The following is a 14,336-nucleotide window of genomic DNA, read 5'->3' as shown; positions in this document are numbered from 1 at the left end:
ATGCAAAACTGCCAGCTTGATACACATTAATTGGATTTTCACTTTTTCACCAATTAATTGACCAGTATTGTCATGTTGGCCGGCCTCCGAGGGCCTCTAAGAAAATGGGGAAGCTTCCCCTTTTTACTCTCACTGACTCTAATAGCCGCTGACTGGAGAGGGGAAGCATTTTTCTTTTCTTTTCTTCTTTACTACAGAGATCAGCTATCTCATTATAGGCTTATGACATTTGTTAGAGCCAATCCCTTTGTGGAGAGAAAACAGTTTGTGCGCTGCTCAGTTGAAGCCTTTACAGTTTGTTAACCTGCCTCTGCCAGTGCCAGGGCCCCCGGGGGGAAAGCCTGATGTGCAGTGAGTGACTCAGATTCCTTGCACCCTAGAGGACAGACCACAGGGTGAGGGAGAGCAATCCCACGCCGCCTTGTTCAGCAAGCACCAAAACAAGGAATGAATGCGGCCACGGCATTTCACAACTGTTATATGATATGTTGACACATCAGTGGTGTTTCCAATTCTGCCAGGGGGCAGAGTTGTTCACATGAATCCTTGCAGTTCAAATCCACTCGGGGAAAGTGCTGTAGAACTAAAAATTTTAAGTCACCCTGTTGGATTTGAAAATAAAAACAGCAAAGATGAATGTGACCTTTAGTTAATCATCAACCCAAGCTGATATTTGGAGGGCAGATTCTTGTTACCTTGTTGAGGTTGTGTCATGACTTTGGTTGTTTAAATATTAACTAAGTCTTAATGCTGTTTACAGTTGGGCTCCATGGTGATGGTAACAGTAGCGGAAAGGAAAAGTATCGCTGTGGCAGTTTATCCTACTAACAAGAAAGAAGAACAGTGTAACAATAGAAGTTTTTATCACACATGATTCCCTTCTATTTTCTTGCAAAACTAGTTTTATTTCTGTGTTAAATTTCGATCCATTTTACCCTAACACCACTGACTAACCAGCAGCGAAGGCAGATTTGGGAACAACTCCAAACCTATCACGACCCCTGAGAGATTAAAGTCAGTGAAATGAACAGTACAGACCGGACTGATTGTTAATCGGATCAACGTGTAGCCGTGAAGAGGACATCCTGAGGCTGACCATAGTTTGACCACACCATAGCTCATTATGCCTGCGTAGCTTTGCTCCACCGACTGGTGAGCAGCTTCAGGTCAGGATGACGTGAACCATTGATTGATGTGTTTTTGTTGATGCATTGCTTATTTATAAAAACATCCGTTATTCTGTAATTGCATTTGCAAACATTACATGCTTAATTTGTCACAAAAGGAGAAAGACCCTCCGTCAAAACAAAAACAAAAAATGGAAATAAACACTATTTTGATAGAGGAAGTTTGCCGGTAAGCAACAAATGTTTCCATCAAATGCACCCACATAATAAAACAGTGGAAATAATTCATTATATTGAAGGTAAAAATAAACAGGGTATTACTGCGTCTGAATAACGGGATGGGTAACTTTTTGCAACAGTAGCTTTCAGAGAACAGTGAGTGTTATTGATCCTTTGCGTCATTTTGACAATTATTTAATGTAATAGTTGTCTAAATGGGTGCAACTCGATGTTTGAGCCGTCCGTTCAACCTGAAGTGTACAAAAACAATAGCTACAACAGCAGCTCTCTGGGGTCAATGAAAGGACACTTTGTCAGCAACTCTTTTTAAAGGTAACAACCTTACCTTTCCAGTAGCTGAAAATAAACCATTCCCTTCAATCAATATCCCTCCAGTCAGAGAAGGTTGAAGGTTAGAGGTCAAACCCGGATGAAACCTTTGATTGGATAATCAAGGGCAATAGCCTTAATTAATTGATTGGGGGTTCAGGAGGAGGAGGAGTGGTTTCTAACATATAATGTGTTGGTTTCCGTAACCATGAAGGATTCCATTATTTATGTAAGAGAGTCCATTATGTCACATTGGGGAGAAAAAATAGGCGTTTTTAATGGCATCAACATTTAATCAAGCAGAACTTCATTAATCCACATAATTAATTGAGCAGGCTTTCCTATGTTCCTTTTGCTACCTTTTACTTTCTGGTCGGACGGACATGTTTCACCATTATTGTTGTCCCATCCCTCCAAGGGTTGTGAGTTAATCTGCATGACCCAGCACCTGTCACATACTAATAAACACAGAACTAATTGACTTTGTTGCCCCACTTATCAGCTGCCTCACCAGTCAAAGCAACCTCCGAGATTTTTGTTTGTTTACAGCAGGACTACCAGGTGTGTCTCATCAACCAAGAAAAATATACTTTATTATATTAGTGTTATGGGGTCATTATAGTGGAGAACAATGTATCAGAAATTAGCTTAAATAATACAGTGCAGCCCTTTTTATGACTAGGAAATATGGATGTTTGTTTTGTTTTTGCAGTTTATTGGTAGTTATATCTGTGTTATTTATTGTGTCCTGCACATACAAATACCCAACCTACATAGACTTACTGTTGCAGTGGTGAAAAATGTGTCAGACAAGGACAACATGTCTATACATTATATTACAAACAAAGGTCTTCTGTATCAAATGAAAAAAATAATAAAACAGGTTAGTTGTTTTTTTAATGCGTATAATCAGACATCAATAATTTCACAATTTGAATGATTTAAAATTCCTGAAGATGTAATAACGTCAAGCATTTCACAATAGAAAAGCAAAGATCAGAGAAATTTAACAGAATTCAACAGGATTTGCAATATGAGACCCCTGTTTTATCAAGTGGTGTTCAAATTTGCTTTATCGCCATGACAACAGCATAATTAAAGCACAGTATTGTTGATGCATGTTGTGCAGCATTTGCAGTGTTTGTATAATAATTTATAACATTAGGAAAAAAACGTCAATAAATGGTTTGCACATCATTGCACTAGGCCGATGTATAGTATACAACATACACTGCTACATAGTGACGTTGTCATCCCAGGAAAAATGAGAGCAACAGTCATTTCAGGAAGTGCCTCAGAACGACATTTGTTTACATTCAAGTCACAAAGCCCTCTAGTGGCCGAAGCAATTAAGGCGGGAACAAAGAAGGAAGCAGTGTGACATTATTTAACAGCCACAAAGTTTGGGTAGAGAGATGGTGTGGATCGATAGGTCAACAAAATGATGGACTGAAACACAGGAGAACCCTGTTCTTTTCCTGTTTCCACCTAACACTCAGTCTTCGTTTCTTTTAAGAAATTATTTTTTGGGCTTTTATGCCTTTATTGGACAGGACAGATTAAGTGTGGAAGGGGGAGAAAGAGTGGATGACGTGCAGCAAAGGGCTGTGGGCTGGAATCATACCTGCAGCCGCTGCAGCAAGGACATTGTCTTTGTACATGAGACGCCAGCTCTACCCACTGAGTTTATCTCTTTAAACCATAACTGGAGTCATTTCCTGACTTTGTGGTTAGTTTTGTAACCATGATAACAAAGGTCCTGTAACCAAATTTCTGTCGAAATCCGAATCGAGTTCAAGAGAGTAGTAACCGAGCCCGATGTAAGCGGGTGTTTTTTAACCAGAGTTTGGGACATTTCCAGCCGTGTTTGAAGCAACCAAACTGGGTATTTTAAGCCAAAAAAAACAAAAAGATGTGGTTTTTGTGACCAAACCTAACCACACATTAACCAAAGCAATGTCATGACATAAAATTGAAAATTGAAACGCAAAGTTTCAACAGTTCCACTACATATGAAATGTACAAATGTAAAATATCAGAAACAAACTATATCAATATTTATTCGGATGAGTGGGTTTGGACCCGAACCCAACAGTAATTCTGTTTTTTATGTCCCAACCGACCCAAGCCTGATACAGTTAATTTAAAGTGAAGCGTTGACAGTAGGTCCATAATGAATTTTTTTTTTACACTATGTTCTCACTAAAAAGAATTTAAAGCAATGTCCGAACCTGACCTGAACCCAAACATCATTTGTTCAAACCAGGCCTGGTGGGTTCTGTCAGGTGTCATCAGGTCATGTTAGGCTGGGGTCGGGTATCCACTCTCTAGTGATAGATCAGAAAACAATTTAATTTTTTGAAACAATGTGCTCTCGATAGTGGCGTCAGCTCAGGATATGCCTTTATACAATGTCCTAGGGGAGACAGACCAACGATGAATTTTGCAGTTTTGCAATTCATGACAAAAATAAAGGATAAAACGGTCTGTAATTTTGGGTCATCAGTTCATTTGAGGTCAAAAGTTTGTCATCAAGCTGAAGAGATGGCGGCCCCCTCTATCAGCAGGCTGGATATGCTGGCAACAAAGACGAGTGCTGACCAAGTAAAACTATGGCTGAAGTGTCCTACTTATCCAGCAACACAGCAGCAAGCAGGAGAATGTGCCAGCTATACACAGAGTAACCACATGCAACAGCGTGTTCCCTCTATACACTACTCTCTCCCTCTCTCCCTCTCTCTGTTGCTCTTGTTGTCTCTTCCCTTTACACACTTACGTGCACACATGCACACGCACACACAATGGCTGTTCAAAGTTTTTCCAGGGTATTTCTCGGTTAATTAACAGATTAGTGGTGTGGGGCAGCTCTGAAGTTCAGAGGTCAAGACTAAACCCTCTAACTGGGAGGATAATCAGTGGCAGGTGGGTCCACACTTCTCCTGTTGCCCCTCACAAACCCCTCCCCTCTTGACTTGACTTGTGGCAAAATAAGCCCCTGCCATCGCCACTGCCCCCGGATAGGCTACCAACGCTCTTGACTCCAGCCACTGTTAATGCACCTGAAAGACAGAGGGGAGAGGTGGTGTGAGGGAGAGAGTGAAAGGGGTGAGGAGGGGATGGAACAATATTTGAAAGAAGCAGGAGGAGAGGCCTACATTGGATAAGTTCTGGAAATGTGCCATCCTTTCATACACACTGCCAGGACCCATATTTACAAAACTGACCAGTGGGATTCTCTGAACACAGTCTCACTGAATGGAACGTGGACTATAGGACCATAGGCCTGGGTCTAATGCTATAAAACAGAAATACAATAAGAGAGACGGGTGCAAAGAGAATGAGGGCTTGAGTCTCCCTCTCTTTTTTTTTTTTTCCACCCTGTCTCCATTCACTCCTCCCATATTCCATTCCAGGTTCTGCTTGGTGGAGAACTCCATTGTGAGCTTGTGAATGGGAGACTTTGGGAGTGTCTCTCCTTCTATTAATTAGGACTGGCCAGCGTTTCCGCTCCCCTGTGAGCCCCTTCATTATTATTTCTTCACATTCTTTTCGCAAAAGTTAACCCCATTCCTTCGCTCACACTTCAAAGACCTCTGACAAAGATGCAGACTGTGGAAAAAAAAAGTGAAAATTAAGGATTTAATTTCAGAGCATCTGTAAGCTATTTTCTATATAAGCTAATATATTTATTGTCAACACCATAACCCTATACAAAAAGAATAACTGTAAATTGTTGACTCAAGTATGGTGTTAACATCCTGACAAACCATTTATTAAAAGCACTTGGATTATCTAATATAGGGCTGCAACATCAGAGAGCTTTATGATTACTGTTTACTATTAATATACGTTATTGAAGTACATTGATTCATGCAGTTGATACGCACTTATTGAAATACCAACTTAAAATACACCTCCCCTACATCTGTGGTGAACATCAGCGAGCAAAGAAGTCCTGGGGTGCATTCTACCGCTGCCCAGCGGGCATCCATTTGCTGGAAAAAAAATCACTTTGCCTCATTAGCTACACACACTCTTAGTTTGTCACAATGCCTTTGCTTGAGTCCTGCTAACAGAGCCTCCCCCCTCTCCTCTTTCTCTAGGTGGAGACTTCAGGGGCCAGAGGCACAGTTTGGGTGAGTGAGGCCTTTTCTTTCTACCCCTCTCCTAGCTGGTTTAAGGGTTGTAATTATCTTTTGCTGGGGGAGGCTGTAAATTGGATTAAAGTGGAGGGTCTCGGCTGAGTGGATCACCCCCCCACCCTCAGCCCTCCGCTTCCCCCGCCATCTCACCACTTGGTGGGCCACACGCTGATAAAGTGCGGAAAACCGGATTTGGATTCAGCCTCAGCATTCATGGCTTCCTGCCGGAAAAAATGAAATTTTCCAACAGAAGGGGCCAGTATGCCTGTGGTATCTGTCCGTGTGGTGTATTTCATCTGGCCTCACTCTTCCAGAAACACCATTACCTACGTTATCAGTGAGAACCGACTCAGCCTGACTGGACTAGGAAGGCTGGCCAACTACTATCCATATAGTCTCTGACCATCTCAGTATTCTCTTCAGTGCTGGTGGGATAAATTATAGTTTATTGTATTTAATTGGCAGCTATTGATTCGGGATTTCCTGTAAGATATTTTGTATGTTTATTGATATGATTGATCCCTTAAGACACTGAAAAATAATCAATGTAATGCTCATAATTTATGCTATAGGATCCACAGAAAAAAAACACATGACCTTATAGGCAGTTAAGATCAAAATTTGGGGGACTAAGTGAGAAACGCAGATAGGGAGAGGATGACTTTTTGGGGGTAAAGTCGTTTTCCTGGTGATCGTAAAATTCTAATCCTGTCGAGGAATGTCTCCTGGTCTTTACGGATTGCTGGGATACTGGTGCGTGAAATGGCAAGTCTACCTTTCCAAATGATGTGAACCCTGTTTTCACTGAAATTGCAAAAGCTTTTACAACTCATGGCAGGTGCTGCATTTGCATTGAATGGACTTGGTCTATGGAGATTGGTGCCCACGACTACATCTGAATCCTGCATGATTAGAGAAACTGTGCCTTAACTTAACTGCCTTTTTTTTCTTTTTAGCCTCTGCTACATTTATGTACATGGGATTGACACAACAACACCTGTAAAACATGCTGTAATGCAATAACCTTGGAGTAAAAAATCCCATTGTGGAGGTGATTTTCTCCAAAAATGTCAGGGACATGCTGCAACCAGACACAAAAATGACACAATTGATAGCCTGACAGACAACATATATTCAAAACAGACTTTAAAAAATGACATTATAAAAATCTGAAAGGTAGCTTTTGTTGCATGGCATTGTGTTGGACTGCATTACGTTTTTCAGGATAAAGTTGTTAGGTACTTGGGTACAATTTTGAGGTACTTGCATTTTACTTGTTGCCAGTCTATGTTACCTTGAGACAGAAATATTCTAGTTTTTACTCCCCTTCATTTATCTTTACATACAAAACATATCATGGCATTACACAAAATGATGCATTGTTGTAGATTAAAACATTACTGTATCTAAAATAGTTAAAATAAGGTCTAACTAGCTGTATCATTAATACGCTGGTTACATGTCAAGTCATCATTATTAATAATGCAATAATATAATACTGCAGTATAGCACTATAGTGCATAATAACTACTTTTTTGATGCGTTTATTACACTTTTTTACCAATTCTTCTGTGCTTTTGCTTTTGAGTAAGATTTAAATTAGTATTTTTACACTCTTTACATCACACTATTGCTTTTTTTACATAATTAAAGGATCTGAGTATTTCTTCCACCACCGACTGTGGCCTTGTCCTTCCACCATTTATACTGAGATATATTTATATGTATACCCTTCATTTATAAGATGAAATAAGATCAACTTTATTGTCCCAAGCGGGAAATTTGTTTTGGGCACATAGTGCGACATAGCTGCATAGCAGATACAACCATCATATGCAAACAAGACACACAGTAGACAACCATGTAGTACACAAGGCGCAGATTTGAATAAAGTAATAGTGCAATTAGGACTACTGGATGAAATAAATACATCAACATACATACATTATTTGTGAGTACAAACACACTCAGATTCTGCTTAAAGCAACCTTCAATACATAGATGTATATTTCAGGGGGATGTAGGGGCTACATCCCCTTCAATATTTAGAACTTGTGCATTTGTCTCCCCCATGAAAAACATGAGCGTAGCAGAGGACCTTTACTCTGACAAAATTCAAGGCCTTTGCCTCACAAATTAAGGCAGAAAGGCCTAAATTGGTGCATAATAATTCACAAGAAAGTGTTTGATACTCAAAATTTTCTGGCAGAGGACCTCTAAACCCACGTTTGTTTCATTGTTTGTTCTGAAGCCGCAGCAACTCACCTGTGATAATTTGGACTGTAAACAAAAAAGCTTTTTATGCTTTTTAATATTTAATATGAATGTTGGCAGAACTTCAACAAATCTATTATCGGAGTTTACACATAACTTCTCACTTGCAAAATGTGTTCCAATTGATTCATTTATGTGACCTAAAAATTACAGTAATGCATGGGCAGACATTATGTTTCATAAGCTCAAGCTGTGAAAAACAATCAGTGATGCCTGCACTGGACAAACACCTTCACATGTTCCAAATCTTTCTCCAGGTCAAAGGTTTATATCTCTCACTTCCAATCCAAATTTGTGAATGGAGTAAGTGAAGTAGCATAAGGGTTTTCTCAGAGGTAATACCAAACTAGGTTGAGTGGTCCCCTATTGCGGGTATAATGACCTGAAACCTGAAGAGCAATGAAAGAGAGTCTATTGAGGAGGGTTTTTCCATTCACGTAAAATGTCAATGCATTTTCCAACAGACACTTACAAGGGATCAGTGGACCCTCAAGTGTTCATGAAGAAAATAACCTTTCAGTACTACACAGGGATGCTGCTCGCCTGAGCCATTCTACGACCATAACACCTCTAATGATTTAACCAAATAGCTTTGGCATTTTAGGGAGATAGAGAAAAAAAAATTGAAGACAGGGTTCAGAAAAAATAAAAAACACAAGAAAACATCAGCGGCCGTTCAGAGGTTTACTTATGCCTTCAAGCAATCTGCATGAAATGATGGAGCAAAAGGCCACACAGAGTGCAATCGAGTAAGCTATCTTGCTTCTTGGGTTTTAGTTACCAGCGTGGAGGTGTTTTTCGTACGGCGCTAGAAAAACAGAGCTACAGTTATGTGGGATGCTCTTCTTTTGATGTTTCCTCAGCCTCCCAGCTTGTGCTCTTTTTTCTGCTCTCAGCCACTGAGATAAATGGGTGGGAGTGCTGCTGGTAGGAGATTCCTCAACACAGTGGGAGCTTAGGGCCGTCACTACGAGTGCTTGTGTAAGATATGGACTGTTTGTAGTACTCCCCACTACTAATTCATTTATTATTACACACAAGAAATACAGCCGAGAAAAATGTGTTTTTTTTCATTGTACATCATGACACCACCTCCCTTTTGTTTTTAAGTATTGGAATCAGTTAGATATATTAGACTTTTTTTATTCAAATCATTTTATCTCTTAAGTACGCTCATAAAATACATTCAGTGATGAATTAAACACAGCCACTGTGTCTAATGACTATGAAAAAGACCATTTACTGTGCATTATTATGAAAAGGCATTGGCAATGAGTTAGAAAAACAATAAATGTTCACATACACAGCTTTTAATTTGTAACTTTTAATGGATTCAAAAACAAATAAAGTTGTACTGTTATGAGCACATTCTTAAAGTTGACACAGTAGCCTCCTCTTTTCAGGACACTGTGTACAAAAGGGCTTTGCTAATCCAGGTCTGTGTGCGGATCACCCACGGATCCGACATATTTAGACCGGATATGTGGCGGCAAATGAGGGCATTCTGTCTCTGTGTTTATTAGACAGTAGTCAGAACCTCCTTTCATCTTTAATTTCCTGCCATGTCATCTGAAGACAAAGATCAAACAGGGGACAAAGTGACCCTCCACGCTCCAGACTCCTCTGAGGAGAGTGAAGAACCCCCACTGTTCACTCGCCCCGACCCTATCTCCCTCCACTTCCTCTTCACATAACCCTCCTCCACAGGCTAGCCCTTAAAAGGTAAAAACTTATCAAAGCTATTTGTCCGCAATGAGCCTGTTCATCCTGCGTTACTGATTAGTGATTGACTCGGGAACCATTTGTACACTTGCAACTTGATTCTGTCATTGACGAATACCGTGTCACTCCCCGAGATTTAATGTTCCGTACAAGCAACCGTGAATCTGTCACGTTGACTTAATCTGCTTTTAATTTGTATTTCGACTTCTTCCGTATCTCCTTGGTGTTCACCCTTCGAAATGGCCGCTCAGTGAGCCTCTCCTTCCTCATCAGAAAACTTTGATTGCCAATCTGCGCGATCCACGTCAATCAAACATCTGTTCAGCGTTTTGTCCACTGCTGCACCTGCTGACCTCCAAGTGACCTGCAAAATAAGCAGCGAGGCGGGAAACTACAGGAAGCAATTTACTCTCCCAAAGCTACCTTGGAATGGGAGAGCCAATCAGGGCTCTGCGCAGAGTGTCCATTTTTTTGATTAAATGTACTCTAGACCTGGCTTCTTATGTTTGATTTTCTTTCTTTTTAACGGCACCCACAGTGTTACATAGGCAAAGGGGAGGTGAAATTTCTCCCTTCCAAATGGATTGCAATTTCCCCCCATTTAGCACCTGAAGGTAATTAGCTTGAAGAGATTGCAGAGTGAGAAACACGTTCATGGAACATTAACTCTCGCACATTCTCCAGTTGCAGGGAATTAATAGGAAAGATTAAAGTTTAAAGAGAGCAAATGCCATTAGCTCACAAACCCCTTCTCAGGGGCTGCAACCAAACCATGCTAAACCAATGCTGCTTTTAAAATAGCTTTTTTTCTCTCCTTGTGATTCTCCACATGTTACATGCAAAGTTCTATAGGTGTATTAGTGTGCGCACTTTGATGTATGTGCATGTGCTGCATGCTGCGGAGGCACAGTCGCCTGCAGCTTTATATTTTCCTCTTTATTGAGTTTTTTTGTGTCCTCTCAGCTGCCCCTGCATTATGCTAATGACCAGCCTGGCATGTGCTAAATTTAGCGGCAAGCAAGCTAGAGAAAATGTAAACACATAAAATAATCAGCATCAGTGCAGATTTTGATACACTTCTTGAAGGCACTTTTTTCCTTTAACTTCTCACGCCTTCTTTGCTGTGCCTTCTGGGATTTTTTAAGTCTCTATACGTGTATCTAATCATTTATTTCCATCATACATTGAGTTTTCGTTCGGATATACTTTTCTCCACTTATTTGCCCATTTAGCCATTCATCCATCAATCTATCTACCTTAAGGGGATAGAGGAGGAGACGGCAATTGGCAATGAATTTTTAGAGGCCATCCCACTCACAGATTCCATCATTGCCTGAGAAATTCTGTGAGGTAAAAAAAAAAAAAAAATGAAATTGAGACATGGTAGAATTTATTGCCCAGAAAATTCCATTCTACTATCTGATTTGAAAAGTCCAGTCCTCCTAGCTTCAGAAAATCTATTTCCCCACATTTTAATACCCCGCGTAGCAGTCCTCATAATTCATTCGAGTGTGTTAAGCTCAGTTTTATTAGATCTGAAACAAATTTTGGTGGGGATCTTATAGGTCATTAACCATGGAGTAATTTTATCCTTGTTTCCCTAATGATGCCATAATGGTGAGTGAATTTCTTAACTAAAGACCAAAGAACATTGTGAAGGTCAGCTTCATCTGCAGGCTCCTTCAAGCGCTTCTCAGAGAGATTGGAAAAGTCGCACATTTTTGAGGAGTCATTAATAACCTTAAAGCTGAGAGCCTATTTGCGTTCTCGCTCTCTACCTTTTAATTTCCCTGCTTTTTCACTCCCTCTCTCCCTTTCTCTCTCCTGCTCTCTGTCTTTTTCTGGTCTTTGATTGCCCTCATGCAGAAAGAAAGGAATGCTGTGTGAATGTGTGAACGGGTTAGTGAGAGTCAGGGAAAAAGAGAGGGAGAGCAGAAATGGTAGTGCGGTGACATACAGATCCCAGATGTGATGCTGCTATAATTTGAATTTTATGCCTTTGTTATCGCTTTAATCATTTTCTTTATTCGTTTTGTTTCAGTGGTCTGGGAGAGACACCTGATAGGGTAAACCACCTAGGGACCCATTTTTATTTGGAATGTGGTGCAAGGTCTAATTAGAATTTGAATTTTGCTGAGCCTTGAAATGGCTGGTACTTTATCCTGATCGCCTTAGATATTGTTCCAAGTCAATCATTTGTCATCGCAAAGCATGCCGGGAAGGTTCTGCTAATGAAGCCCTGGGTTTGTTCGCCATTTTTTTTTCTGCTGCCCTGGCATTTTTGTCCATTTAGGCAGTCTGGTGTAAGGACGACAGTGGTTATATATCCATGTTACGACACCAGCAGGAGCACACTGTGGTTGGACTGCTGGTGTCACATCCATCCGAGGCCCGTCACTATTCAGTGTCTGCACACTGTGAAGGATTTCTGTCTTTTACAAGTATGCATTTTTTTAAATCAAAAAAAGCATTCAGAGTTGGCTCTCATTCATATTTTACATACAGAGGTGGAATGTAACAAGTACTGTAATTACAGCTTTGAGATATTTCACTTTATATTTAACAGCTACATCTTCTCTACTCAGTATTTTCTTCTCTTCCCACATTTCACTTGCTTTTACAGCTATACTCACTTTTTATAACTCGAAAAACACAATACATCATTACAGTTTAAACTCAATGGTGGGAAGTAACTATGTAACAAATAGAAGTACTGTACTTACAAACAATTTTGAGGTACTTTTTACTTTGTGTAAGCATTCCCTATTCATGCTACGTATACTTTTACTCAGAGGACAGCATTGTAGTTTTTAATCCACTATTTTATTTTTTAGATTTCACATATAAGACTGATCATGTTATAACGTATGACACATTTTTAAAGATTAAACTATCCAGCAGCTTTTAAAGCCATTAAAATGAACTTCACTTCAACCAACTACAACATTAAAGCTCCTCTTATATGTTAATACACCAATATAATGATCTAATGACATAGTAAAACACTCACAGGAGACATTCTGCATAAGGACTTTAGATTTTGTTACTTATAGGTCTGTACTGTTGTACAAGTAGACTTTGGATGCAGGATTTTTACATGTAATAGGGTATTTTTATGGTGCTGAATTCCTACTTTACTTGAGCAAATTATCTAAAATACTTCTTAACTACCCAACAGTATGTTATATATAAATTAGCTCCTTAACTTAACCGTCTACAACATAAAAATGCTGCAGATTCATGAATCCACCTATATCAGTGATCCCATGAAATAATTTAAATCTCACATGAACCATTTTAATATGGCATATGTGCATTTTGACTTTTCATACTTTAAGTAAATTTTGTGATCAATAGCCAACGTTTAAACATTGGCTTCACTTCCCTTCATAGTGCACCTTTAATAATACTATTTACACTTTAATGTTTGGGTAATATTTTAAATGCAGGGTTTATTTGTAATGGATTGTTCCTACATTGTAGTATTGATACTGCAAACTTAATTTGAATACTCCTTTCATCGTTGCCTGCAAAGTATCAAACATTAGACAAAAAAAACAAAACAAAAGAATAGCATCTTTACTATAAAAATGATATAAGGCAGTTAAACATACCAGTTGATGTTTTTTAACAGATTTAGAGTCACACCTGTTCATTATAGATCCAGAAAACTATTAACTTCGCACTCCTTGTTCAAAGACAGTCCCCCCACAGTGTGAGAGCATATGTGTGTGTCTCTCATTTAGATGGATTCCTCCCAGGGACAGGGGACTACTAGCTGTCCTGTACGTCGCTGTGTGAACAGGAAAAGGTAATGGTGTTTTGTCACAGCCTATCTAGGTTAACGTGTGTCCTCCTCTCAGGTCCCCTCCGATGCATTTTATTTCCCGAGCGCCTCCTTTGGAGAGATTGGAGTTGACAGGCGTTAACATTTAGAAATGTACCAATAAATGGCATTCATGGGTGCTGATATGCAGTTTGCTGCTGGTATATGAAGGGCAGTGCAGCTGCTGTGTGTGCAACACTGGAAGATTAACTTAAAAGTTATTATCTATTAATTATGATATAGTTGCATTGTGCTGGAGGATAATGCATACAGTAGAAGGAGTTCAGTTCCTTTATCATTTATGCAGAATGTATGCAGTTGCATTATAAATCGCTCTCCCTCAGATCTGCTTGAGCGGGCAGGTATCTCTCGACCATACACGTGGGACTAGACTTTTCTGTTAATTGTGTTTAAATCTAATTGGAACTGAAGTAAAAAGTCTGGAAAGCCTGCTTTGAACTCCTTTGAAAATAAAATAAAATTCTTCTGACAAGATGATGGATCACCTGTAAGTCTACCTGACACTGAAATTAGGGTTTTTAATGACATGCTGCCTCCTCCTAGATGTGAAATTCAAATTCCCTCCCTGGTCTCCCTCCCTGTCGTCACCTGTCCCTTTGACTCGCGTACGCCAAACACAGGCACTTTGTCTTTGTCACTGGGAGCAGGACAATGTTTTTCACCAGCAAGCTTTTG

General features: G+C 39.8%; 1 long non-coding RNA gene across 2 annotated transcripts in view; it reads left to right on the top strand.

Annotated features, from left to right (window-relative positions):
* The window catches only part of LOC125903161 (uncharacterized), a 97,848-nt gene that overhangs the window by 22,277 nt on the left and 61,235 nt on the right, over nt 1–14,336 (top strand). For both annotated transcript variants that reach the window (XR_007451242.1, XR_007451243.1), the window contains exon 2: nt 5,780–5,812. This is a non-coding gene — a long non-coding RNA (uncharacterized LOC125903161). The remainder of the gene's footprint in view (nt 1–5,779; nt 5,813–14,336) is intronic.

This window comes from Epinephelus fuscoguttatus, linkage group LG16, assembly GCF_011397635.1.
Source record: "Epinephelus fuscoguttatus linkage group LG16, E.fuscoguttatus.final_Chr_v1".
NCBI lineage: Eukaryota > Metazoa > Chordata > Actinopteri > Perciformes > Serranidae > Epinephelus > Epinephelus fuscoguttatus.
Note: the sequence above shows the minus strand (reverse complement) of the source record. Positions and strands in the feature narration are given on the sequence as shown.